Genomic DNA, 25,608 nt, shown 5'->3' on the forward strand with positions numbered 1-25,608 from the left:
AGGAACATGGAGTCAGAGCTAGCATCCCCATCTTCAGGGGCTTCCCTGATGGCTCAGGTGGTAAAGAATCTGTCTGCAATGTGGGAGACCTGGGTTTGATCCCTGGGTGGGAAAAGTCCCCTGGACAAGGAAATGGCAACCCACTCCAGTATGCTTTCCTGGAGAATTCCATGGACAGTGGAGCCTGGCAGGCTACAATGGTTTCTCAAAGAGTCTCAATGCATATGTGAAAATCTTCGCACAAAAAATGTTCACAGCACTATTTGCCCCTTGCATTCCTGCCACAAGACATCAAGTTTTAGTATCCACTGTGTGGCAAAATACATAATGATCAAAAAAGGGTCTACGAATTCAGTAAGCTTCTAAGTTAATTTGTATTTCAGTCATCACAGCAGCATAAAATATTTCTATGTGAGGCCCATATTTACTTAGTTCACAGCCAATATGTGGTGTATGTATGTGTTAATGGATCTCTTACAATAATTCTTCATCCATTCCCAGATTGGAAACCACTGTTCTGGGGAATGTTCTTGAACAGTGAGTTGAAAACTCTTCCCTGTGGCAGTAAAATGTTAGGCTGGGATTTCAAAAGCATGATCATGGATAATGCACAGGAAATTGAAAATATTATAAAAATCCATACAATATGGAAGTGATTTGGAGGTTTCACTGAGATGCTCTGGGGTGTCATTCATGAGCACCAAATAAACTGCACTGCAGGATAAGTGCACCTCATATGGAAGCCTTATGGGAAGGGAAGTCTTTTCCAGCTCCTGCAGAGAATCTTGTGCCACAATACTGCTTTCAGTCTCACTCATACTCTTTTTGTTTTTCTGTTTCTTTTTTGATTTTTTTTTTCTGAGTGAGTTTATGCTGGTCACCATTTTGTATGACTTTCATTGGAAGCCTGGTTTTGATTACATGGTCCAACAATCTTGTCTCTTGTGAGTGGCAGGTGACAGACAATCTGTCTATTCAATGGAAGAGGACACGAAATCTTTCCTGTTTGTGTTTATCTGTTTGTCCCAAAGATTTTGACACCTCCTGGCTATCTCCTGTGATTTATTTTGTTTGTGCACTATTATGAATTAAAATCACTTAAGAAGATAAGTGGTTCAATGGTAAAGAGTCCACCTGACAATGCAGGAGAGGCAGGAGATGCGAGTTCGATCTCTGGGTCAGGAAGAACCCTTGGAGAAGGAAATGGCAACCCACTCCAGTTTTCTTGCGTGGAAAATCCCATGGACAGAGCCTGGCAGGCTACAGTCCATGGGGTCACAAAGAGCTGGACATGACTAAGCGACTAAGCACACATGCATGCAAAAAGAAAAAGAGGAGTCAAGATGGCAGAGGAGTAGGTAGACATGGAGTGCATGTCTCTACACAGATGCATCAAGACTATACCTACAGATGCAACAGTTCTCACTTAGGAAGAAAAAATGTTCCCTCTAGAATGGAGAGTAACCTGTGATTCAAGGAACAGCCAATTTGGTGGCTTTGAAATCTGTTTTGTGTCCCTGGTTACCCTATTACCCAGCTGCAAGCTACTAGTGAATTTTCTGGACCAATGCTACAGTTGAGAAATGGAGGTTGCTTGTTCTTGCTCTGTCTCTGAGCATGTAAATGAATAGCATATGTTCCTGGCTTCACAAAGGGAGGGTAGTTACCCTTTTTAAGGGTTTATGAATAATTGAAATCTGTATATACCTCTCTTTGGTAATAATAGCTCTCTCTCTCTCAAAACCTTAAAAAATTAATTATATATAAAAATCTCTTATGTGTACAAACTATAGGGTAAATAATTTAACCAGACAGATCTACCTACCATTAGAGGGATGAACACACACAAAGATTTAAATTAATAAAACTGGTTTTGCATGGCTTTGAAAACAGAGAGCTCTGACCGCTGAAAGAGTTTTGTGTAGTTTGTACAATTTTGATAACAGCTATGTGAATGAGCCAGACCTGGGTTGGAATGGTCAGGGCTTGTCTGATGCTTTACAACCTCCAGAAAAAAAAACAGAAGAGTTATGAGTATGCAATTTTCCTCTCCTCACTCAATAGACAATTACACAGAGATACACAAATGAGACAAGTAAAGATATAAACAGAAATAAACCTTTGAGTTCTGTCCTTAGCTTCACTCACAAGTGAACAATAACCATGGAAAATAGCATACAATAAAATAAAGAGAAATCTAGCTATAAATTCTAGCTTGTCCAGGAGTTTATAGAAGTCTTCAGTCATACAAGGCAGAAATACTTTTGAGCAAACATATTGGGATATCTTGTCTACCTCCTGTGAAAATTAACAAATTAGCACATATATTCTCTTAAATTAAGCAATCCTCCACTTTGATTAGCTTATAAAGAATAAGCACTTCTATACATTTACAGGGCTTCCCAGGTGGTGCTAATGGTAAAGAACCTGCCTGCCACTGCAAGAGAGACAATGCAGGAGAGATGCGGGTTCTATTCCTGGGTCTGGAAGACTCCCTGGAAGAGGGCAGCACAACCCACTGCAGTATCCTTACCTGGAGAATCCCATGGACAGAGGAGCCTGGCAGGTGATGGTCCATAGGATCACAAAGACTCAGACACGACTGAAGTGACTTAGCAGGCATGCATACATTCAAAATAAATCAAGATTTTCCATAAAATAAGCAATTATTTGAACTTCTAATGTTTGAAATGTGCTAGTCCTTTGTGAAAGCTTCAGATACTTACTGAAACAGTATCTCAGGGGAAAAAAATGTGTGTGGCACAGGAAGAATTTAGCTTTAAAATAAATTATTGCCCTTGGTTGTTGAGTTTCCAAGATAAGAAGCAAATTAATACAAGAAAAATAATTCTAACAGAATTTCAGTACTTTCAACAAAAGTTAAAGAGTTTTAAAATATGCACATAAATTTAAAATGAAGCTCAGACAATATTTCTAATAAAGGTGAATCTTTGACAAAATAATTTTTCTCAGTATTAACACAGCATGAAAATGTTGGCATAATAACTTACTTAATACAAAACTTGGTTTTATTTTCCAAGAAAAGTCTAATTATTTTAAGCTACCTAAACTTTTAAAAATAATTTTATGGATCAAGTAAATAAGTATTTCCACTAAATATTTAGAATTATAGAAAGTCAAATCATAAATTTTAAATTGAATTAGTTAGCCATGTGTTTATTAAAAAGAATTAATTCTTATGAATCTGTACCAAAAAATTTAAGTGTAATCTCTCCAGTAAGTTATAATATTAATAGGAATTATGTTTATCTTAAACATAAGCATAATTTCTAAAATCCTTTTAACCTTGAGACTTTTGATTAATTTAAACTGAGAAAATTTTGGTTACTTGAACAATCATTTAAAAAATAAAATTCATTAAAATAGAGTGAATGCAAAAATACCAAGCATTATATACAGAATACCAACTTTATATCATTTTGTGGCTCAGATCGTAAAGAATCTGCCTACAATAGGGAGAAGGGAATGGCTACCCACTCCGCTATTCTTGCCTGGGAAACCCCATGGACAGAGGAGCCTGGTGGGTTACAGTCTATGGGGTCACAAAGAGTCAGACACAACTGAGCAACTTTTGCTTTAGCTTTTATTTATAAGAAAAGCTATCACTTTACAGGTGACCAAGGCTGTGCAAATACTTTGGAGGTATATTGGCAGACATGCTATTTTTTCTGCCTTAAGAAGGATGAAACAGATGTAGGTGACCACAGACAAATGTATACCATGGGGGTACATGAGGCATAGCAGCCCAAGCTGGAACTCTGCTGGTGAGCAGGGTGCTTGTGTTGCTGAACTATTCTCAGCTACCTGCTTCCCAGAAGCCTCTGTGCCTGTAGAAGGAAGTCAATTACCTCTGTTAGAAGTTGAAACCAACAGAAGAGATTGAAACTACACTATGGGTAATCATTACAAAGCAAGATGAATACATTTATATTAATAAATGGTGGATGTGATTTGTCTATTGATTTATACAGGAAAAAAAGATTTTGTCCTAAAATTTGATCATTCAAGAATGTGAAATGAAGTAGTAAAAACCAAGTTTTGATTTGAAGGAATAAAAATCAAGTTGTAAAAGAACAGAGGGAAAATGAATTGAATTTTCCTTTGTTTTATATCTGCAAATAATGAGTTTGTAAGTACTAAAATGTTTACCAAAGGTGCCTCAATTTTGATGGATTCATTTGTAAGATAGGATTCAGGGACTGATAACCTTTTTCTGTTAAGGGCCAGAGAGTAAACATTTTCATTTGTCTAGGTCACAGTCTCTGTTGTAACTATTTAACTCCTGGTAAGTCCCCAAAGCTTCCAGGGACAAGTAAACAAATCAATGTGGCCAGGTTTGACCTGTGGGCCCCAGCTTGTGGACCCCAGACAGATAAAAGGCTGCAAATCCTTTAAAGAAAAATGTCACGTGAGTAATATACAAAAAGAGTAAAACTAGAATTCAGTACTCTTCCTGAGAACACGACAGATTGATCTTTGGGTAACAGTTTGCTCTTATCAAGAAACAATAAAGACCATTCTATACTTTCTCTGTACTCAGTAACATCATAACTCTCTGTACTTGCTTTATTTGTTTTTGAGTCAGTTTGAACAAAAGTCTACTTTTGAAAAAGCTAGAATTTCTAATAATTAGTTAGTTTGCTTTGTTATTTCCTATTTTGTCTGAGTCTAATCATTTTCTGCCTTTAGTCACCTATGACTAAAGTTCATATCTTACTTTCTCTGATAAATATTTTGGATAGTGCCTTTCCCAATTTAGGTCCCACATTTAAAAAAAAATAATAATTCATCCTTATAATATAAACTAGCCTTTGGAATTTTCCAGTTTGGATAATATCAAAGATTTGCTTCTTACAAAAGAAGAATTACTAGAAATAATATGTTGGAAAATATTGTTGGAAAATCTCCACATTTTAATGTACATCCACAGTATTATCAAAGTCCACGGTAGTAAAGGAGCTGAGATTTTCCAAAGAGAAGCACAACTTTCCTAAGTTAATTATACACAAATGAAATGTTATTAATATTAATATATTTTAAAACTGAATATCTTTTAAACTGGATGGAAATATACTGTTGGTCATGTTCAAAGACTGGCACAATAACTCCCAAAAAACACTTTTCCAAAAATTAAAATTTTGTTTGTGTGTTTAAATATCCTTACTAATTAGGAACAATTATAACACCTTGCAGTTTGACTTAAAAGGCCCTGCATATTTGTCAATGCCCACCTTGTCCACCGTATATTTTTATTGTAGGGTAGTCATTGATTAACACCGTGTAAATTCCATAACATATTATACACTGAGAGCGGAGTCCATCAGCCTTGTACGTGATATTATTGTTGTTTGTTATCGACCATGTCACTGGCAGGTGTTTTTCTTCAAAGTTGACTAAAAGTTCCTGCTACAAACTACATATGAGACAGTTGAGTCTTCTAGAAGAAATATTAAAATAGCCTCAGTATGTCCCATCTTCTCTTAACTAGTAAAATTAAAGTAACGGACTAATGGGTGTAGGCTTTCCAGGGTATGCTGGCACTGTCATCACCAAGAGGCGTCTGTGTCTGTACCAAAGGTGTAAGTCTGGATCCTTGGTCCAGAAGCAGAGAAATTCATCAAAATTGGCCTGCAACCCAAGATCAGAAAAACAAGAATTAATTACGCAGGAACAAATGAAACTCAGTTGTGATTAATAGCATATTTTTAATAGTTATATGAGAAATTCCTTCTTAATTCTTATTGAAATATCTCTAAACTTCAGTTTAATAGGCTATATTGGGCTTCCCAGGAAGGGCAGTAGTAAAGAATCCACCTGCCAATGCAGGGGGTGCAGGTTCAATCTCAGGGTCAGGAAGATCTCCTGGAGAAGCAAATGGCAACCCACTCCAGTACTCTTGCCGGGAAAATCCCATGGACAGAGGAGTGTGACAGGGTACATTCCATGGGGTCACAAAGAGTCGGACATGAGTGAGCACACACAAAGAAGGAAGGATACATATATACATAGGCATATACACATATTAAATTAAAATGAAATACTCTTTAAATGGTATCTTACTACAACCAAACTCTCAAAATTCAGGGAAAAAATTCTACAAAAGATCTTAATAAGATTATAAACTAATGAATAAATTTAAAAATCTAAGATTTATGGTTCTGGAAAAATGACATAAATTGATGATTCTTTTCTAGAAAACAACTCAAAATAGAGATCACAATGATTAAATATTATGTGAAGTGCTTACTAATTTTTTTATTTTCTAAGACCACATTATTTACAAATTTTTAGTAAGAATAGGCCCTTCTTTCTACTCGAATATAATTAGAAAAACTGGATTTATAATCTTGACCATTCTATAAATGTCACATAGAAAAATAAATCTCATTTAATTGGATATGATAAGCTGACGATTAAGGAGCAAGAACTACATATTATATGAGAAAATGATGCCTATAAATTTTCTACAAGAAATTGGTGTGGCACCTGTTTTGTGGCTTATGAAATCCTAGATTTATTGGTGGTAAAGAATATTATGTCCTAGCTGGCCAGGAAAAGTGGTACTGCAGGTGAAACCTGGGAGAAGAGAATTGGACGGCTCTTGGTTTCAGTAGACAAATTGATAAAGGTAATAAAAATGCTTCTAGCACATAAAAAGGAAAAAGGTTCAGCCCTAAAAGTTTTATAAAACTTTCAGACACAAACTAACTCCCAAGCTTTAGGATCCTATGACTCTAGTTTTATTAACTGCATCATAAGCAGGTATTTGTGCATTAATTAACATTCCTCATTACATCTATCTTTGTAAACCAGCTAGATAAAAGGAAATATCAGATTAATGATGTGAATGATAAAAGTGCTAAGTAAAAGTATGTGAGCAAATCAGTATGGAGGGTCTGAAAGCGAAACTGACACCCTGCTCTGCCTCCTTAGTGAGTAACTGCAAAACATTCCCAGTGCCCCCTGCTAGAAAGTACTTCGTACCTAAGAACAGCAATAACAACAAAACAAGAAGCAAACCCAGCTTTGTCCATTTTAGCTTGATTCTCAAAATACAGTCATACCTCATTTTTTCTCACACTTTGCTTTATTGCATTTTGAAGATATTATGCTTTTTATAAATTGAAGACTTGTGGCAACCCTGAGTTGAGCAAGCCCATTGGCGCCATTTTTCCAACAGCATTTGCTCACTTCATGTCTCTGTGTCACATTTAGGTAATCTTCACAATATTTCCAGCTTCATCATTTTTACATTTGTCATGGTGATCCGCGATCTTTGATGTTATTATCATAATTATTTTGGGGCACCATGAACCATACCCATAAAAGCCAGCAAACGATACATGTTGTGTGTGTTCTGAGTGCTCCACTGATCAGATGTTTTCCCATCTCTTTCCTTCTCCTCAGCCCTTCCTATTCTCTGAGACACAACAATATTGAAATTAGGCCAATTAATAACCCTACAATGACCTCTAAGTTTCAAGCAAAGGAAGAGTCACATGTCTCTCACTTTAAATCCAAATTTAGAAATCATTACACTCAGTGAGGAAGGCATGTTGAAAGCCAAGATGGTAAAAGCGAGGATTCTTACAACAGTTAGCCAAGCTGTATATGCAAATAAAGAGTTCTTGAAGGAAGTTAAAAGTGCTACTCCCATGAACACATGAATAAAGTAAACAAAGAAGCCTATAGCTGATTTGGAGAAAGTTTTACTGGTCTGGATAGAAGATCAAACCAGCCACAACATTTCCTAAAGCCAACTCTAGTCCAGAGCAAGGCCTAACTCTCTTCAATTCTGTGAAGGCTGAGAGAAGTCACAAAGCCACAGAAGAACTTTGAATCTAGCAGAGGTGCAAGGAAAAGCAGAAAGTGCTGATCTAGAAGCTACAGCAAGTTATCCAGAAGGTCTAGCTAAGATAATTAATGAAGATGACTGCACTAAACAACAGATATTCAATGTACATAAAACAGCCTTATCTTGGAATAAGATGTCATTCAGTACCTCACCAGCTTGAGAGGAAAAGTCAGTGCATGGCTTCAAATCTTCAAAGGACAAGCTGACCCTCTTGATAGAGGCTAATGCAGACAATGACTCTAAGCTGAAGCCAATGTTCTTTATTATTGTTATTCAGTTGCTAAGCCATTTCTTACTCTTTGTGACCTCATGGACTGCAGCATGCCAGGCTTCCCTGTCCTTCACCATCTCCCAGAGTTTGGTCAAACTCATGGCCATTGAGTTGGTGAGGCCATCCAACCATCTCATCCTCTGCCACCCCCTTCTCCTCCTGTCCTCAATCTTTCCCAGCATCAGGATCTTTTTCAATGAGTCAGTTCTTTGCATCAAAGTATTAATAGACCAAGTATTAGAGCTTCAGCATCAGTCCTCCCAAAGAATATTCAGGACTGATTTCCTTTAGGATTGACTGGTTTGATCTTCTTGCTGTCCAAGGGACTCTCAAGAGCCTTCTCCAGCACCACAGTTTGAAAGCATCAATTCTTTGGTGCTCAGCCTTCTTTATTGCCCAACTCTCACATTCATACATGACTACTGCTCATTTACCATTCTGAAAATCCCAGGGCCCTTAAGAATTATGCTAAATCTACTCTTCCTGCACTCAATAAATGGCACAACAAAGCCTGAATGACAGCACATCCAGGCTTTGCTGTATATTTTAAGTCCATTGTTGAGATCTACTATTAGAAAACAAAAGATTCATTTAAAAATATTATCGATCATTGACAATGCACCTGGCCATTCAAGAATTCTGAAGGAAATGCACAGGTGATTAATGTTTTTATGCCTACTAACACAACATCTATTCCACAGCCTGTGGATCAAGGAGTAATTTTAGTTTTCAAGTCTTATTAAGAAATATATTTCATAAGGCTATAGCTGCTATAGATAGGGATTCCTCTGATGGATCTGGGCAAAGTAAATTGAAAGCCTTCTGGAAAGGAGTCACCATTTTGGATGTGATTAAGAACTTTTGTGATTCATGAGAAAAATATCAACATTAACAGGAGTTTAAGAGAAATTGATTCCAATCCTCATAGATGACTTTGAGGGGTTTAAGATTTCAGTAGAGGAAGTAACTACAGATGTGGTGGAAATAGAGGACTAGAATTACATGTGGAGCCTGAAGATGTGACTGAATTGCTGCAATTTCATGATGAAAGATGAAATGTTTCTTATCGATGAGCAAAGAAGGTAGTTTCTTGAATTGGAATCTACTTCTAGTGAAGATGCTGTGAGGGTTGTTGAAATGACAACAAAGAATTTAGAATATTACATAAACCTAGCTGTGATAGAGCAGCTTCAGGGTTTGAGAGGATCAACCTAAATTTTGAAAGAAGTTCTACTGTGGGTAAAATGCTATTAGGAAGTATTGTATGCTACAGAGAAATCGTTCATGAAAGGAAGAGAGAAAATCAATGCATTACACTTCACTGTTGTCTTATTTCAAGAAATTGCCACAACCACCACCCTGATCAGATAGCAGCTATCAACACTGAGGCAAGACTCTCCATCAGCAAAAAATAATAACTTGCTAAGATTCAGATGATGGTTAGCACTTTTTATTTACATGTTTTAGATGCAATGCAATCTCATACTTAATGGACTGCAGTATAGTGCAAATATAACTTCATAGGCACTGGGAAACTAAAAAAAAAATATTGCATGACTTGCTCTATTACCATATGCACTTGTGGTCTGGAAAAAAAACTACCCACAATATGTATGCCTTTAAGTGAGATGTTGAGCCCTTAGGTCACAACTCATTAAAACATAGCAACAAAAAACTTTATTTCTGACTTCTGAAGTCCTGATGTCTCCAGATATAAGATTACCTTTGAGTACCTGACAATCAAGTGTAACAACTGCTGTTTTCCCACCACAAACATACTACAGTAATCTTGGTAACATTTTTTTAAAAGAACTTTAATATATTTTATTTGGAGAGTAGCTATTAAAAGCCTGGGCTCCCTTGCAAAATCTCTCTGCAAGTAAGCTCCTTTTCTGTTCTATATGCTTCTGTTTCTGTGGCTTCCTTCTATGTTTAAAATCTCCAAACTTCTACTTGTAGCTCCTGCAAAGTAGCTTTGACAAATTCCTTGTGAAACTGCTTCAGATTCCATGACCCTGGCTCAGTTGTAACTAACCAGCAGACATCCTTTTACAGCCCATGAGGATGCCTATTCTAAGGTCCTGGGAAGGCTTCAGCAGTTCTGAGCCTCTGTTGTTTGCACGGGGCAGTGACACACAGTCATTATTCTGACACCACAAAGTTATCATCTCTTTTCAGCCCCACGAGTTTCTTTTGACATAAACGCTTCCCTTCCAGTTCAAAAATGACTCTGAGAGGGAGGAGAGGGAAGACAGGCTCAGAAGAGGTCTTTGGGTATTAAATCAGCCCAAGCGTAGAGAATCCACAGTGGATTAATCTTCTATTTCCTTTCCATTATGAGCCTGTCTATGTGAAGAGTTGCTCTGCTTCTCAGTCATTATCTGACTCTTCAAAAAATTAATGCAGCTTCCAATTAGATCCTTTTTTTTCCTCTCCTGTTAATCTTGGTTCCTCCTCTGCTGTCATCCTAGTAAGCCAAGTCTCAATTAGCCAGCCTGCTGGTGATTACCATCTTGTTGCTCCACTGTTCAGACATTCTTTAATTTCCTGGAGCATGCCAGCCCCCTTCCTCTCTTCTTACCTCCCTCTAAACTACTTTTGCTAAAACTGGAGCCCATGATGTCTCAGCCGGTCATCTTACTCTGCAGGGCCTGGAGGGCTGACAGGTATGATGTCTTTTTCAGTAGGTCCAGACACACTTGCATGTTTAGGAATCCCAGTAGATGAGAGCTTTCTACTGATGTGACCAGGAGTCTACATCCCCGTGAGACTCTCTCGTAACCCTTTGTACCAAAGGAATGTAGGAAAATCCAAAGTAGATTCTAGTTTTAAAAGTAAAATTTTAAAAAGAAGGATAAAGAGTCAGGCTCTTAACTTCAATTATGAAAGATGATTGGTTGAAGCTTTGTTGTTGTTTAGTCGCTAAGTCATGTCCAACTCTGCAACCTCATGGACTGTGGCCTGCCAGGCTCCTCTGTCCATGGGATTTCCTGGGCAAGAATACTGGAGTGGGTTGCTATTTCCTTCTCCAGGAGATCTTTCTAATCCAAGGATTCAACCTGAATCGCCTACTTGGCAGGTGGGTTCTTTACCACTGAGCCACCTGGGTATGAAAGATGATTGGTTAAACCTTCTTATCAGTAAATCTCACCACAGAAATTAACTCAGAACTTTAGAGTTCTAGTCTAATTCTGCCAGCCACTGATTGACTTTGAGTAGAGTCACATCACATATTGACCTCAGTCTGTTTGTTTATAAGAGCTCCTCTGCTCTTCTACTCAACTTAAAGTTGAAAATAAAAATTTATTCTATTTAAAGCATACTAAAAGGACTACATGTGGGAAAAGACAAAGACAGTAGGGGAAGAGCAGACAAGAGGTGTTCACAAAATTGAGAAACTGGAACATGGATCAAGGAATTAGAAAAGACAAAGAGTAAATAGCAAGTGCCATCAGAGAGGGATGAAAGTGAGAATCAAGCCACTTCACAATGCAGACCCTCAGAAAAACTCACAAATTGGAGACACTCAGAGCTAGAGAGGATGGGATCAAGGTGGGAGTCTGAGAAAGGCAGAGGGGAAAGGAGAGACATTTAAAGTCATTAGAAGACTAATTCCCAGCTCCCTCCCCAATCCACCAGCCAGAACACCTACCTTCCCCTTCCACCGCAAGACACTGGGTAAAAATGGAATCAGAGAGTCTCTAGACTCCAGTAAATCAGGCAGGGCAGAGATATCTACTGAAACTGGATCAATGGAAGTCTACCTACTGAACTCCCTGCCCCCTCCATTAGCTCCGTTGGTAAAGAATCCACCTGCAATGTGGGAGACGTGGGTTCGATCCCTGGGTTGGGAAGATCCCCTGGAGAAGGGAAAGGCTACCCACTCCAGTATTCTGGCCTGGAGAATTCCATGGACTGTATAGTCCATGGGGTTGCAGAGAGTCAGACACAACTGAGGGACTTTCACTTTCACCTACTGAAGCAGAAAACCGCCTGTCCGCTACTCAGCTTTAAAAAAAGTTGGAGGAGTGGAATGGAGCACACAGTGAGAGGGGGTCACTGGGTAGGGTGACCCTCCCAAAGGCCTTCCCCATCTGCTCATATCCACTGCTCACACACAGAGCCCCTCCTCTAGCACATGACAGCTTAATAAAGATATGGTCATTCCTAAAAAAAAAAAAAAAAGTCAGCTAAACAGAGGGCAACCAGGCAGAAGGATACTGATAAATCTGTCTCTGGAGAAATCAAATGGTCCCAAAAATGATCACAGAGGAGGAAAAAATTCCTCTACTCTCTTATATTCAGTGGCTGAGAATGCAAAATAAACTGACAGAAAGATATATACGAACAAGAGAAAAAAAAATTATTAACATGTGCATCATGTATACACATGGGAGAAGTCAATGATGAGTCATTCCAAGAGGTGGTCAGAAGCTGAGGTTTATGTAGCATCTTAAGAAAATAATAAATTTGTGGAGAAATGACAAGAGAAAGGAAGATAGGTTTAGGTTTTTAGGGATGACAAACTATGGGAAGGTAAATACAGGGGGTAAACTAAAGGACAATAAGAGTCATTTGGTAATTTGCTATGTAAATTTCTCTTAGTGTCCATCTCTCGGTTGATAAGAGTCCAAAGCTCTTTCCTGGTGATAAAGAATTCTACTCTTCTTGATATAGGAAAGGGAGACACATTAACAAATTTATGTCCTACTTTTAGGCAAACAGGGGAGGGAAGAAAACTACCCTGCATCTGCTTCTTCCCAATTGCCTGCAGTTCAAAATAATAATGTCATAGTGCTATGTTTTGAGATGGCCTGTTCTGAAACCCTACATGACACATAAAAATGACCCATAAGTGCTGAGTATTTGGAGAATATACAAGTACCAATCATTCTATATAAATTCTATGAAATGATGAACATGTATATGCACAGCTTTCAGTCAACTTTTTAGCACCTTGCTCCTAAATATGAAAACATCAAAAACATCATTACATCCGGGAAGCACCTAACATGAAAGTCCAAGAATCAAACACACAAAGAGAAGAAAGAAAGTCAAAGGAAAGAAATATTGTATCAGTTCAGTTCAGTTGCTCAATCATGTCCGAATCTTTATGACCCCATGGACTGCAGCACACCAGGCTTCCCTGTACATCTCTAACTCCTGGAGTTTACTCAACCTCATGTCCATCGTGTTGGTGATGCCATCCAACCATCTCATCCTCTGTCGTCCCCTTCTCCTCCCACCTTCAATCTTTCCCAGCATCAGGGTCTTTTCAAATGAATCAGTTCTTCCCATCAGGTGGCCAAAATATTGGAGTTTCAGCTTCAGCATCAGTCCTTCCAATGAATATTCACAACTGATTTCCTTTAGGATGGACTGGTTTGATCTCCTTGCAGTCCAAGGGACCCTCAAGAGTCTTCTCCAGCACCACAGGTCAAAAGCATCATTTCTTTGGCTCTCAGCTTTCTTTATAGTCAAACTCTCACATCCATACATGACTACTGGGAAAACCATAGCTTTGACTAGATGGACCTTTGTTGGTAAAGTAGTCTCTGCTTTTAAATATGCTGTCTAGGTTGGTCAGCTTTTCTTCCAAGGAGCAAGTGTCTTTTAATTTCTTGGCTGCAGTCACCATCCACAGTGATTTTGGAGCCCCTCAAAATAAAGTCTCTCACTGTTTCCATTGTTTCCCCATCTATTTGCCATGAAGTGATGGGACCAGATGCCATGATCTTAGTTTCTGAATGTTGAGTTTTAAGCCAACTTTTTCAGTCTCCTCTTTCACTTTCATGAAGAGGCGCTTTAGGCAATAACAAAACACTGAAAATAAATAACAGACCAGCATAAGCTATAATTAATACCCTCAGGAGTAAGAGAAGATACTGCATCCCTGAAACAAGATCAGTGTATGGAAGGGACAGGGACAGAATGAGATAAGGAAGGAGCTGGGGAAAGAAAGAAGAGGAGAAGGGAAGGTAAAGAAAGTAGAAAAGAAAATTCAAGAACAAGAAAGATCTTGGGGGAAAAAGCACCCAAATTTTTCAAAATCCAAAAGAAGAGCTGGAAAATGAAGTTGAGGCAATTGCTCAGAAAATAGAACCAAAAGACAAAGAAAAATAAAATCAGAAAGAAAAGATCAGAAAACTAGAGCACTATTCCCATGACCAAATCTGAGTGAGAGTTCCAGAAAGAGAAAATAGAAGAAAAACAACAAAATTATTATTAAATGAATAATATAAGAATTAAAGAACTCAAACTTCCAGTATAAAAGGATCCATTCAATGCCCAGCATAGTTAATTAAAAGAGATATCCTTTATTTCACATCACTGTGAAGTTTCAGAATACCAAATTCAAAAGAAAGATCCTCCCAAGAAGAGTCAAGAATCAGAATGGCAATGTTCTTCCCAATAGGAGAAGTGAATGTCTGAAGTCAATGAAATAACACATTCATTAGTCTTAGAGAGTGATTTCTATGATTTGATACCTAATCAATCTATCAGTTAATTCGTATGAAGAAATAAAATCATTTCAGACACAGAATGTCTTTAAAAAATTACTTCAATTCATTCTGTCTTAGGAAGAAATTTTATCAGTTAGGAATTGTAATAGTTACAGAGTCCACTGCAGTCCGCTTAAACATATACAGGTTTGTTTCTTTGTTTCACTAGTAAAAATAAGTCTAGAGGTAAAGTCAAGCCAGCATGTGACTTCAAGAAACCATCAGGGACATAGTTCATTCTATGTTTATGATTGATATTATTAGTACAGGTATCCTCATGGTCACTTATAGCTGTCAGAGCACCAGCTGTCACATCCATATTCCAGGCAGAAGAAAGAGGAAGAAATAAGAAAGCACAGAGGGCAAAAACTGTCTTAGAAATCTCACATATTTATATGTCATTAACCATACCCATCCATAAGGCAGCCTGGGAAACATAGCTTTGTTATTTGCTAAACCTAGTAATATAAGAATTTCATTAGATGGTAAGAAGAGGATAATGGATATTGGTTAAGCAAACAGCAGTGTAATAAAAGATATACTCCACCAAAATGAAAGGACATATCAGGAAAAAAGAAGACATGATATTTGAGACACAGATGAGCTAACATAGTGTGGGACAATGGAAAGTCCTGTAGAGCAGGCTGAGAAGGCAGTTAGTCTAGATGGAGGCTAGGAGAGATATGTCCACAGGCCTGGTATGTTTAACCAGGAATGCCTGGTTTGTTTCACCAGGTATATGAAGTTTTAAAAGTTCTATTGGATAATGTGATAGAAAACTAAGTAAAGGAGTGGCGGGGGCGGGGGGGGGGGGGAGTTGCACAAGGGAGGAAATCTAATCATAACATACACATTTGGTTCCTCAGTGAATAATACATTTTTATAATAAGAAAAACATCCAATTTATTTAATAAAAAATCAGTACTGTATTCAAAGATTGGAAAGAGGGACCATAGGAATGTGTGAGATAGAAGGAGTCTAACTCATCTTCTTTTATAGTAGGACTTTTCTAGATATGTCTAAAATGATAAATTAAGAAATAATATAAGCATACTGTTTTAAAAGCAATTACCAAAAGCAACAGCTAAAAGTTTAGGGAAGGAGATACATACAAAGAAATATATTCTTCATTATAAATCTTAAATGACATAGTTTAAACTTTAAACAATGTATATGTATTACTTAGATAAAAATTTAAAATAGTTTTTTAAAGATTAAATGGTTAATGGGTATTATACAGAGCAAAATCAAGTTATGAACAATATGTGAAGTAAAATTCCAATTTGGAAAGCTTGTGCAAGAAGTATATGTGCAAAAAGAGCAGCATGACACTGAAGGCACATGTTATTTATTATATACGGGAATAGAAGTGTGCATAATAAAGTCTAGAACAACACATCCCAAATGGATAATAGATCTTACTCTACTACCGGGCTAAGGGCTGGCCTGTAGCCAATGGTAAATGGGGACTTAAAATTTTTAATGGTGCTTAAATTTTTCTGAGAATATATATTTGTATGTTAAAGTGACAGACTTTTAAAAAAAAAGTATGGGGGAATGCCTAAATCATTTCTTCAGAGCCATGCTTTCTCTATGATTCTTTGACTTTCTCCAGCCCAGGTGGTACCCAAATCATCCTGTTCCAACTCCTGTCCTTAGAGCTGAGAGCTCAGGTAATGGCTTCCCCCAAAGACATGTGAGATGTATGACTAGGGAACAAATACTAGCTATTAGAGGAGGAGGAGCCTGGTAGGCTGCAGTCCATGGGGTCGCTGAGTCAGACACGACTGAGCGACTTCACTTTCACTTTTCACTTTCATGCATTGGAGAAGGAAATGGCAACCCACTCCAGTGTTCTTGCCTGGAGAATCCCAGGGATGGGGGAGCCTGGTGGGCTGCTGTCTATGGGGTTGCACAGAGTAGGACACAACTGAAGTGACTTAGCAGCAGCAGCAGCAGAGGATGAACTGTTCTCCTATGCATCCCCATCCCAATGTGTTCTACTTCAACCCTATACACAAAAAGGAAGCTCCACCAATATTTTCTCACTGGGAAGGATTGAGTCCTATTCTCCTCCCTCCCTCTCTCCCTCTTCTTTTCCCTCTCCTTTTTTCCCTTTCACCCTCTCAAAACTGTAAGCCCCCAAAAGAGCTTTCTCTCCTCCTCCAGTTACCATACCTGTGGGGTTCCTCTAAGGGAACAAGCCCCACTCCAGCTTTTTTCTCTGCTAGGCTTGTCACTTAAACCCAGGAAGGAGAGAGAAGCTTCCGCCATTCCTCCATTGAGTTGTACCAGTGTGATGGTGTGAGTTCTCACCTGAACCGGCAAATGCACAAGTTGTATGCGTGTTGAATTTCTACAATTGAATTTGAAATCGTACACCCAACATCATAATTCAGGCTGTGTTGTTCATTCTGTGCTGTCTCCATTTGTAGCAGCAATGACCTGTGGAGTCAGTTCATCCGTGTGTGTGTCTCACAGTCCAGTCTTTCTTGCTCACACCCATTCTCCACCACCTGAACTGGTTCCAGTGCCCTGGGGAAACTTCTGAAGCCACAACAAAATGTCCAACAGGGAAGACCTGTGTCTCCCCTCTCTCAGTCTCAGTTGATGCTATGTAGATGCACTTGGCTGGGGGGCTGTTCTTGGCATTGTTGGGAAGATTCTGCTTTCACCTCTGTGACATGTCATAGTCAGTCTTTAAGTTAGTTACCAGGTTGGCCTTGGCTCTACCTGAATACATGTCCCACTCCTGACTGGGATCCCCCAAAGCAAGTATGCTGCTTCTCTCCCTTGGCTAATCTCTAGGTGCCACTAGGAGAGAGAGGAAATTACTGGATCTGTCCTTATGATGTGGTGGGGCCAGGAACTCTTCATGTGTCTATATGCACTACATCTCTACTTCTCTGTGTTATCACCCATGTGTGTTGGCACAGCGAAAGCTGCAAGTCTTGAAAGGCCTTGTGGGAAGCAGGGCACCAGTGGATCACTCTTGGATCCCCCAGATGCCCAGGCTGGGTTTGCCTTAAGCCTAGGTCCTTGCTCCCCGTCCAATCTTTGGAGGATTAGGAGAGAAGGGTCAGAACACATAACCTAATTCTTTTCTTCTGTCCAAACTTTGTCTTCCTCTCTCCAGTCTTGAGCCCTTTACTTTCATCCTCAAAGGACATCTACTACCAATCTCCTGCTCTGTCTGTCCATGCTGATGAGTAAATCCATATTGTTCCATATCAGGGAAAGGGGCTTTGTTGTTGTTTTTTTTTAACTTAAAGTCTAAAGAATTGGGACTTCCCTGGCTGTTCAGTGTTTAAGACTCTGCACTTCTAATTCAGGGATTGCAGGTTCAATTTCTAGTTGGGAACTAGGATCCCAATGCCAAGTGGCATGACCCTCCCCCCCCCAAAAAAAAAGGCTAAAGAATTAAGTGTCTTTGCCCCTGTTGTACACTGTTCCTGGTGACAACATCCCCCAGCCAGTGATCACCAGGAATATGTGAGAAGCTGAGTAAGTTGAGTTTATTCTTTGTCACAATGAAAAAAACATGCACACCATGGGGAACTGTGATACATCTCAGTAACAAGGGGTTGTAAAGAACTTCTTGTAGGATTTTGGCTTATGTTAGGTGATTTTGCAGAGGGTTTAAGGAAGTGGATTTCTGCTCTGAATTGGCTGCTACAGGAAGCATGGGTAAGCTAATTCTATCTTGAGTGAGTGAGTGAAGTCGCTCAGTCATGTCCGACTCTTTGAGACCCCATGGACTGTAGCCTACCAGGCTCCTCCCTCCATGGGATTCTCCAGGCAAGAGTACTGGAGTGGGTTGCCATTTCCTTCTCCAGGGGATCTTCCCGACCCAGGGATCGAACCCAGGTCTCCCACATTGCAGGCAGATGCTTTAACCTCTGAGCTATCTTAAGATACCTCAGTAAATCTTATCTGGAAAGAGGGAAAACTACAAGGCTAAAGTCATATTTGGCAATTACTCACATTAACCAGAAGAGGAGAGGATTAGTATTTTGTGGTTTTGACAATGTTCATGCTTTGCCAGTAGTCAGAAATGGTTGTACAGTCATCTTATTTTTGTCTTGAGCCATCATGACCAGGGGTTCCCTGGTGGCTCAGATGGTAAAGAAGCTGCCCACAATGCAGGAGACTTGGGTTTGATTGCTGGGTTGGAAAGATATTCTGGAGAATGGAATGGCAACCCACTCCAGTATTCTTGCCTGGAGAATTCCATGCATAGAGGAGCTTGGTGGGCTATAGTCCATGGGATCACGAAGAGTTGTACATGACAGAATGACTAATACACACACACACTCACATCGTGACCAGAGAGGCCTTGCCTTGAAGTTGATATTCGGTGACATTGTTCACATTCAACAGGAGAACGCCAAGGCCTAACTAACTGGCTTCCAAGTTCCAAGGGCTGCTTTTCTTTCCCAATGGTTAGCTGCAAAGGTTTGCATCCCTACCATGTTAAGTGGGAAATGGCACATTAATTGTGGATTTGAAGGGGCCTCCCACACTAGGACTAAAGCTGATGCTGCAATTTGTTCCTAATTTGGTTTCATGTGTCTGATCTCAGTTGGTCAAAACTCAGTGAGGAGGAGGCCTGTGACTGGCAGCCCCAGCACCCAACATATGGAGGAAACCTTATGAGCAAACACAAGGGCCAGTTTTTGAGAACCTAAGTGCCATACTGGGACCACAGCAGACAGCTGGAGAGCTGGCCTATGACCGGATAGCAACTGGTACAGCAGGCTCAGCTGAGCAGGTTCACCCCTGAGAGAGTCTCTTCACTCCCAGAAAGGCAATGAAGGTATATGGTATAAATATATATCCCGTATAGGCATATGGAATCATTTTTCTGACTAGGGCATGTTTTCTTTCTTTCAAATTGTGTCTTGGCCAGAACTACTGTGAACTATGAAAAGGACCTACATTCCTCCATGAGCCACAGAATATTACTGTATGATTCCAATCTTTAAACCCTGAGAGCTGTGCATCACATGAGGCACTACACCAGTTGCCCCAAATTATGTTCCTCTATTTTAGGTCCTGAAGGTCTGCTAGAAGAAGTCGACAAGAAGTGGTAGATTTTATCAATGAGTGAGTACAGTGAACTGGAAGGCTAACATGAGAGGGGTGGAGTGGTTTGTTACAGAGGAAATAAGCCATCTTCTTAGAATGAAAATCAGGGAGAAAAAGTCCATGGAGCTTATTTCAAACCCAGAGTTTAGAAAGGAATTAAAAAGACGTTAGCAGGAAACATGCTTTCTTTACAAATTAGGTTTACTCAGGGACTCAAGGGAAAATCGAATCAGCTTAAGAAACAAGATTTCGTCTTTTAGTCAGAACACTGGCAGTGGGGGAAGAAAAGGAAAAAGCAAACAAAAAAGATATACTGATTAAACTCCAGGGATGAAAGCTTGCTTTGGGAAAATAGAGAAAGTTAGAGAACACAAGGCTGGAATCTCAACATGGATTTGAAAGGGTAAAAAGCTATACTCTGACCTAAGTGCTTAAAAACTGCAACCAAAGGGACATTTCAGGTATCAGCAGGTCAGAGGGCATGATGGGGTCAAGGTGGTCCAACAGAGGAAGGTGGGGAGACCACAGAAGGTACGGGAATGATGGCCTGGGGACACTAGGAAACTCTCCTGGACCACCCTTTCCAAGCATCAGGTAGCAAATTAATAAGAACAATGGGGAAACTCCCTTGGATGATTGGGGCACTTAGAGAAGACGCACAGGACTTTTACATTCATTTGAGAGGGAAAGACCAGGAAAACCAGTGTGAAATATTTCAGAAACTAGTAAGAGAATGTCAAGATCTAGAGGCACACAATGTCTGCACAGTGAGAAAATGTGGCCGGAATAAGGAGGGCGTTATACATAGGGAAGGAAAGATGGTCAAGTGCAGCCTGGCTGGCTAATGACAGATTGAGTACTGATCTGGGTGAGAAGCTGCGCTTATGTGGAAACCTCCTGGTGGCATTACCTGGCTTGGGAAGGGAAAGTGGCAGGATGCTTTTAAACAGTGGAGAACCCCATGAGGCCCCTATGAGGCAGAAACTGAGCCAGGTTGAAAGGAGAGAAGAAGTGCTTTTTGGCAGAAAGAAAAGTTTCTATTCATTTGTATATGTTTATTCAATATAATGAGCTCGGGGCTGAAGTCATGAGAATCTTGTGAGTCCTACTGACTGCACAGCATTAAGTCAACTTTGAAAACAAGAGGGCATACACACCCTGTGTGCCCAGGTTATAGGGGTTGTAGAGGGAAGCAGGCTTTGCAGAAGGAGGCTTCTCTTATTATAGAGAGAGCAAAACAGGAAAGCAGAAGTTGGGATATTCATTCAACTTCAATTAACAAGCCAAAGATTTTAATTTGGAAGCTTTTTGAACTTTAATAATGAAACATAATGCATATTCAAACCTGAGACACTGGCATACTGCAGGCATTGTATTAAGTGAACTATGTTTAGTCTGGTGGCAACAAGTTTGTTTAATCATTGCATTGAATATAGTACAAGCTATATTGCACTGCATGGCTAGACACATAAGTAGTAGATTTAAGATATAGAAAAGGGAATGACTTTGGCCCAGGGTACAGTATGAACTTAGAGTTGCTTTAAGTAAAGTCCCATCCAGAGCCATGTCAGAGGGCACTAAACTGTGGCCCCAGGTTTGGCAATAACTGGATCGGGGTCAGACTCTCCCCAGTCCCAGCCAAATTTAGCCTGTGTCCTGTTTTGGGTTCTGGACACCTATAGTTTTTACAATATTAAAGGTTTGAGAAATAAACAAACGAAGACTATCCAACATTGACCATGTGTGACTCCCAAATCCTAAAATATTACCATTTGACTCTTTACAGAAAAAGTTTACTGACTTGGAAGAAAACACTTCCTTCTCTCCACATTCCCACCTCAGCCCACAAACACTGCAAGTTTCTTTGAGAAGTGCTGGGTAAAGGATTTCAACTACTACCAACACTCCTAAGAAATCAATGGCTAATGATTGCTAAGAAGTCCACAGGTTGCATCCTGTGACATAATGAGATTTGGCACTGCTTTTCCTCAAAAGAAGTCAGTTATTTCCCTCCCACTGGCCTGGCTCCTGTTTTGCCTGCTGAGTTTAATGAGACCATGTGTTGGACAAGGATCTACTCCACCAAGTCAGCTCTCTCTAGCAGCAAGTCCCTCAGTCCAGGCTTCCAGGGAGGTAAGAGTAGGGAACCACAATTTGGGTTTGGGTCCAAGCTACTTTCTTCATGCAACTCTTACCCACGATTCCCAGGGGGCTGCTGTGCCCATCAATAAAGTGATGCCAGGATTCTTAGTTGGTGACTCACGGCTGCCTTCATATGACTAGAACTTGGTCAGGTAGGCAAGCTCCATCCTCCAATGGTTCCACTCATGTGCATGAGTCCTTGAAGCTCTTGTATAGACAAAAAAATTGAGAAAACTCTTTTGGGGGTCTTATCTTTTAGAGACTCACCTCTTGCTATAAAGAACATGGTGGCAGTTTAGTTGCTAAGTCATGTCCAACTCTTGCAACCCCACAGACTGTAACCCACCAGGCTCCTCTGTCCATGGGATTTCCCAGGCCAGAATACTGGAGTGGGTTGCCATTTCCTTCTCTAGGGTATCTTCCTGACTCAGGGATTGAACCCGGGTCTCTTGCATTACAAGTGGATTCTTTACGGGCTAAGCCACCAGGGAAGCCCCATAAAGAATATAGTGATTATATAATCAAATTTTTAGAATTAGACACACTCAGGCTTAAGCACCAGCCAGCTGAGTCATTTACTGTCTTTATCAACCTTTGGCAAATTGCTTTAACCTGTCCAGGACTCATTTTTTCATCTGCTAAATGAGGTTAATAATAGTACTATAATAGATAGCATGGCTTTGAATGCAATTTACAGAAAGCTCAACTCAAATATGGCTAAACAGTAAAATAATTTATTGTCTCACATACCTGGTAGTTCAGAGGATAGGTAGAATTGAGGGTTGGTTGATTCAGCATCACCATCAAGGACGTCCGTTCTTTTTATTTTTTCTGCTCCATCATTATGTCAGCTTCTTCCTACAGCAATAGGAACACAGAATGTTTTTTTTCCCCCATTGTCACTAACTACCATCTTGAAGACTCAGTGACAGAACAGACTAAACCTAATGTGCGTACTAAAAGGGGGAAGGAGTGAGCTGTAGTAGTCAATGCCTCATCCACATCTCCTTACCCCCTTATTATCAAGGGGATACATCAGGGAACACTGGCTCAACTTTCAGCTGCCAGAAGAGGCACTTCTTTACATGATACCTTTGTCTGGCTTCCAGAGTCCATATCATGACAGAAGAGCTAGGGTGTTACACAGCCATCCATCTAGCTCCCTCAAAAGAGATATCATGGAAGCATTCTATTGCAGCACCTGCAGTTTTCCAGGCAGCTTCTCACTCACTCTGCTGGCTGACTCAATAATGCCCCCTGTTTGGGCTGCCTTCTATCTCTGTCTCATTTATGCTTTTCATGCGCCTTTAAATCCCTGTTTCTGAGTCTGGTTTTTCTAGAAACCTATCTCAGAGGGTCAACCTCATCAACTTCAAAGGTCAACCTCAAAGTTGCTAAAAATCCACCTGATTACTTAAAAAACGTATAACCCTGGAGAAAGAAGCATTTATCCTGCCTATCTTATATAGGATAAAATTACCTTAATAAATATTTGACAAGAAGTCTTTTTATACAAGTCTTTCAGCTGATATATGAAGGGGAAATGAATTAAATATCATTATTTGATATTTAATAATGAAATTTGATATTTAAGAATGTGAGTGAAGTGAAAGTAGTCATGCCCGACTCTTTGTGACCCCATGGACTATACAGTCCATGGAATTCTCCAGGCCAGAAGACTGGAGTGGGTAGCCTTTTCCCTTCTCCAGGGGTTCTTCCCAACCCAGGGATCTAACCCAGGTCTTCCGCATTGCAGGCTGATTCTTAACCAGCTGAGCCACAAGGAATAAGTTTTTATATTAAATGGATATTTAATTAGATTAAATACCATTATTTGCAACTACTAAAGAACTACTGAATCTAGGCAATGATCATCAATGACTTCTACTCTCAAAACAGAGACACAACTGGATATCCTGATGTACCTTCTATTGGGAGCACACACCACCACCTGGGGCATAGTCTCATCCCCCAAATTCGGTGCTGAATCTGATCAAACCTCTAGGTCTATTACCAGTTCATAGGAAATGCAAGGAATAAGGAACATATTAAACCCCACTTCAGAGAAGCAATCAGCTAAATCCAAACTGAGAACTCTACAGGATAAACCAAGTTCTCCCACCAAAAAAAGAAAAGAAAAAGAAACTTAATTGCAAGAAAAAAAAGATAAAGGAGACTCAATAGAGTTGAGATATATTCACCAACTAGAACAATGGCAGTTTTTTATTATCTATTATGTCAAGGGAAATAAAGGGAGGAGAGAAGAAATAAAGAGAGGAGAATAGAGAGAGAGAGATGAGATCTTTGCCCTCTTTTTAAATAACTTGTCCTTTAGAGAAAAGACTTTATTCAATGAAATTTACCTACTAATTAACTAGTTGTTACAGCAGAACAGTTTCTTCTCATCAGAGAGGGAAAAGAGATGAGAAGTGGAGTTGGAACAGGCTTTGACAATGATAATGCAAACTTAAACAGTGTTTGGTACTCTATTTTTAAAGTATATTTAAATCTAACCTAGAAACCCTGGAGTTTATAATACCTTACAGGGAAAGGAGGCTTTTCTAAGTCATTTACTATTAAAACTTTCTTGTCTTTGCCTTCTCCTCTGCTTTTTTTTCTTATTTCCGTCTTCAAAGAAGAGACAATTTCTCCCTTTTCCTGTGAGCTAAGCATCCATTCATCTTTGAGGAAACAGCATCTGTGTCCCAGCAAATCTCATGGAGCTGAGATGCAGGGGCCTCTTCTGACATCAGAGAGAGCATGAATGTAAAAAGTTACTGTATGCTTATTTGACGGGAGACTTTTCTGAGTTGCTGGATTGCTTTTGAAGGCAAGAAAGGAGACGATATTAGTTAGCATAAATACTTGCTTCAGCAGATCCCCCATTTATTCCACCTGAGCAGGTGCACAGTCCTTTAATCATAACTGTCAAGAAAGGAAACCTTGCAATTTACATCATTAAAAAAAGAGAAAGATGAAATGGAGAGAAGGGATGAAGAACAGGAAGAGAGAGTATGAAAAATAGACATATATACTGAAAGACAAGGAGTAGGGGAGAAAGTGGTGTTAGGGACAGAGAAAAGGAAAAGAATGAATACATGGTTTCACATTTTTTTTCTGAGCTTTATGTGAATAACAGATAACTCAATGACTAAAGAAAGATGGTTTTAAAAGAATCTTACAGATAAGGTGGGAAATAAAGTTCTCCTAGAATGCACAAAAAAATAAAGGAAATTCAAAATAAATGCAATTCAAAATTATGAGTTATTCACATTCATCCCTCCTCACCTCCCAAGGGAGTTGGATATTATAGAGGACTCTATCTTTTTAGGACTCTACTTTTTTGTGTTTTTGACTGAGAACATACAGGGATACATGGGGAGGAGGGGATAAGTTGCTTTACTAACAAATGATTTAGGGGGATAGGAAGATCCCCCTGCACAGAAATGTGTGGAGAAAGCATGGAAGAGGAAGCAGGAAGAAAAAGTAGAAACACACACACATATTACACATACACATATATACATATGCAGAGAGAGAGAAAGAAACTAAACCTCAAGGCAGACCTGAGTGAGAGTATGGCAGGTGCTTTGGGTTTGCAGGAGTGAAGTGCAAAAGCCCAAAAGGAGGTACCATTACCTCCAGCTTAACTTCCAATTAGAGAAATGTGCCAAAAGTTTTTCTTGTCTCACGATGCACAGGCTAGAACATATTTTATTAGGGAGCTG

The 25,608-nt window shown here is 39.5% G+C and overlaps 1 long non-coding RNA gene across 3 annotated transcripts in view; it reads right to left on the reverse strand.

Moving 5' to 3' along the window:
* Window positions 1-3,587: 3,587 nt before the first annotated feature.
* LOC133246253 (uncharacterized) overlaps window positions 3,588-25,608 on the reverse strand; it is a 57,542-nt gene continuing 35,521 nt past the window's right edge. For 2 of the 3 annotated variants that reach the window (XR_009735981.1, XR_009735979.1), the window contains 2 exons: window positions 22,631-22,738; window positions 5,254-5,649 (listed from right to left, as the gene is read on the reverse strand). This is a non-coding gene — a long non-coding RNA (uncharacterized LOC133246253). Of the gene's footprint in view, window positions 3,849-5,252; window positions 5,650-22,630; window positions 22,739-25,608 lie in introns of those variants that run through there. The other variant, XR_009735980.1, reaches the window with a different exon arrangement.

The sequence above is a fragment of the Bos javanicus genome, chromosome 4 (genome assembly GCF_032452875.1).
Source record: "Bos javanicus breed banteng chromosome 4, ARS-OSU_banteng_1.0, whole genome shotgun sequence".
NCBI lineage: Eukaryota > Metazoa > Chordata > Mammalia > Artiodactyla > Bovidae > Bos > Bos javanicus.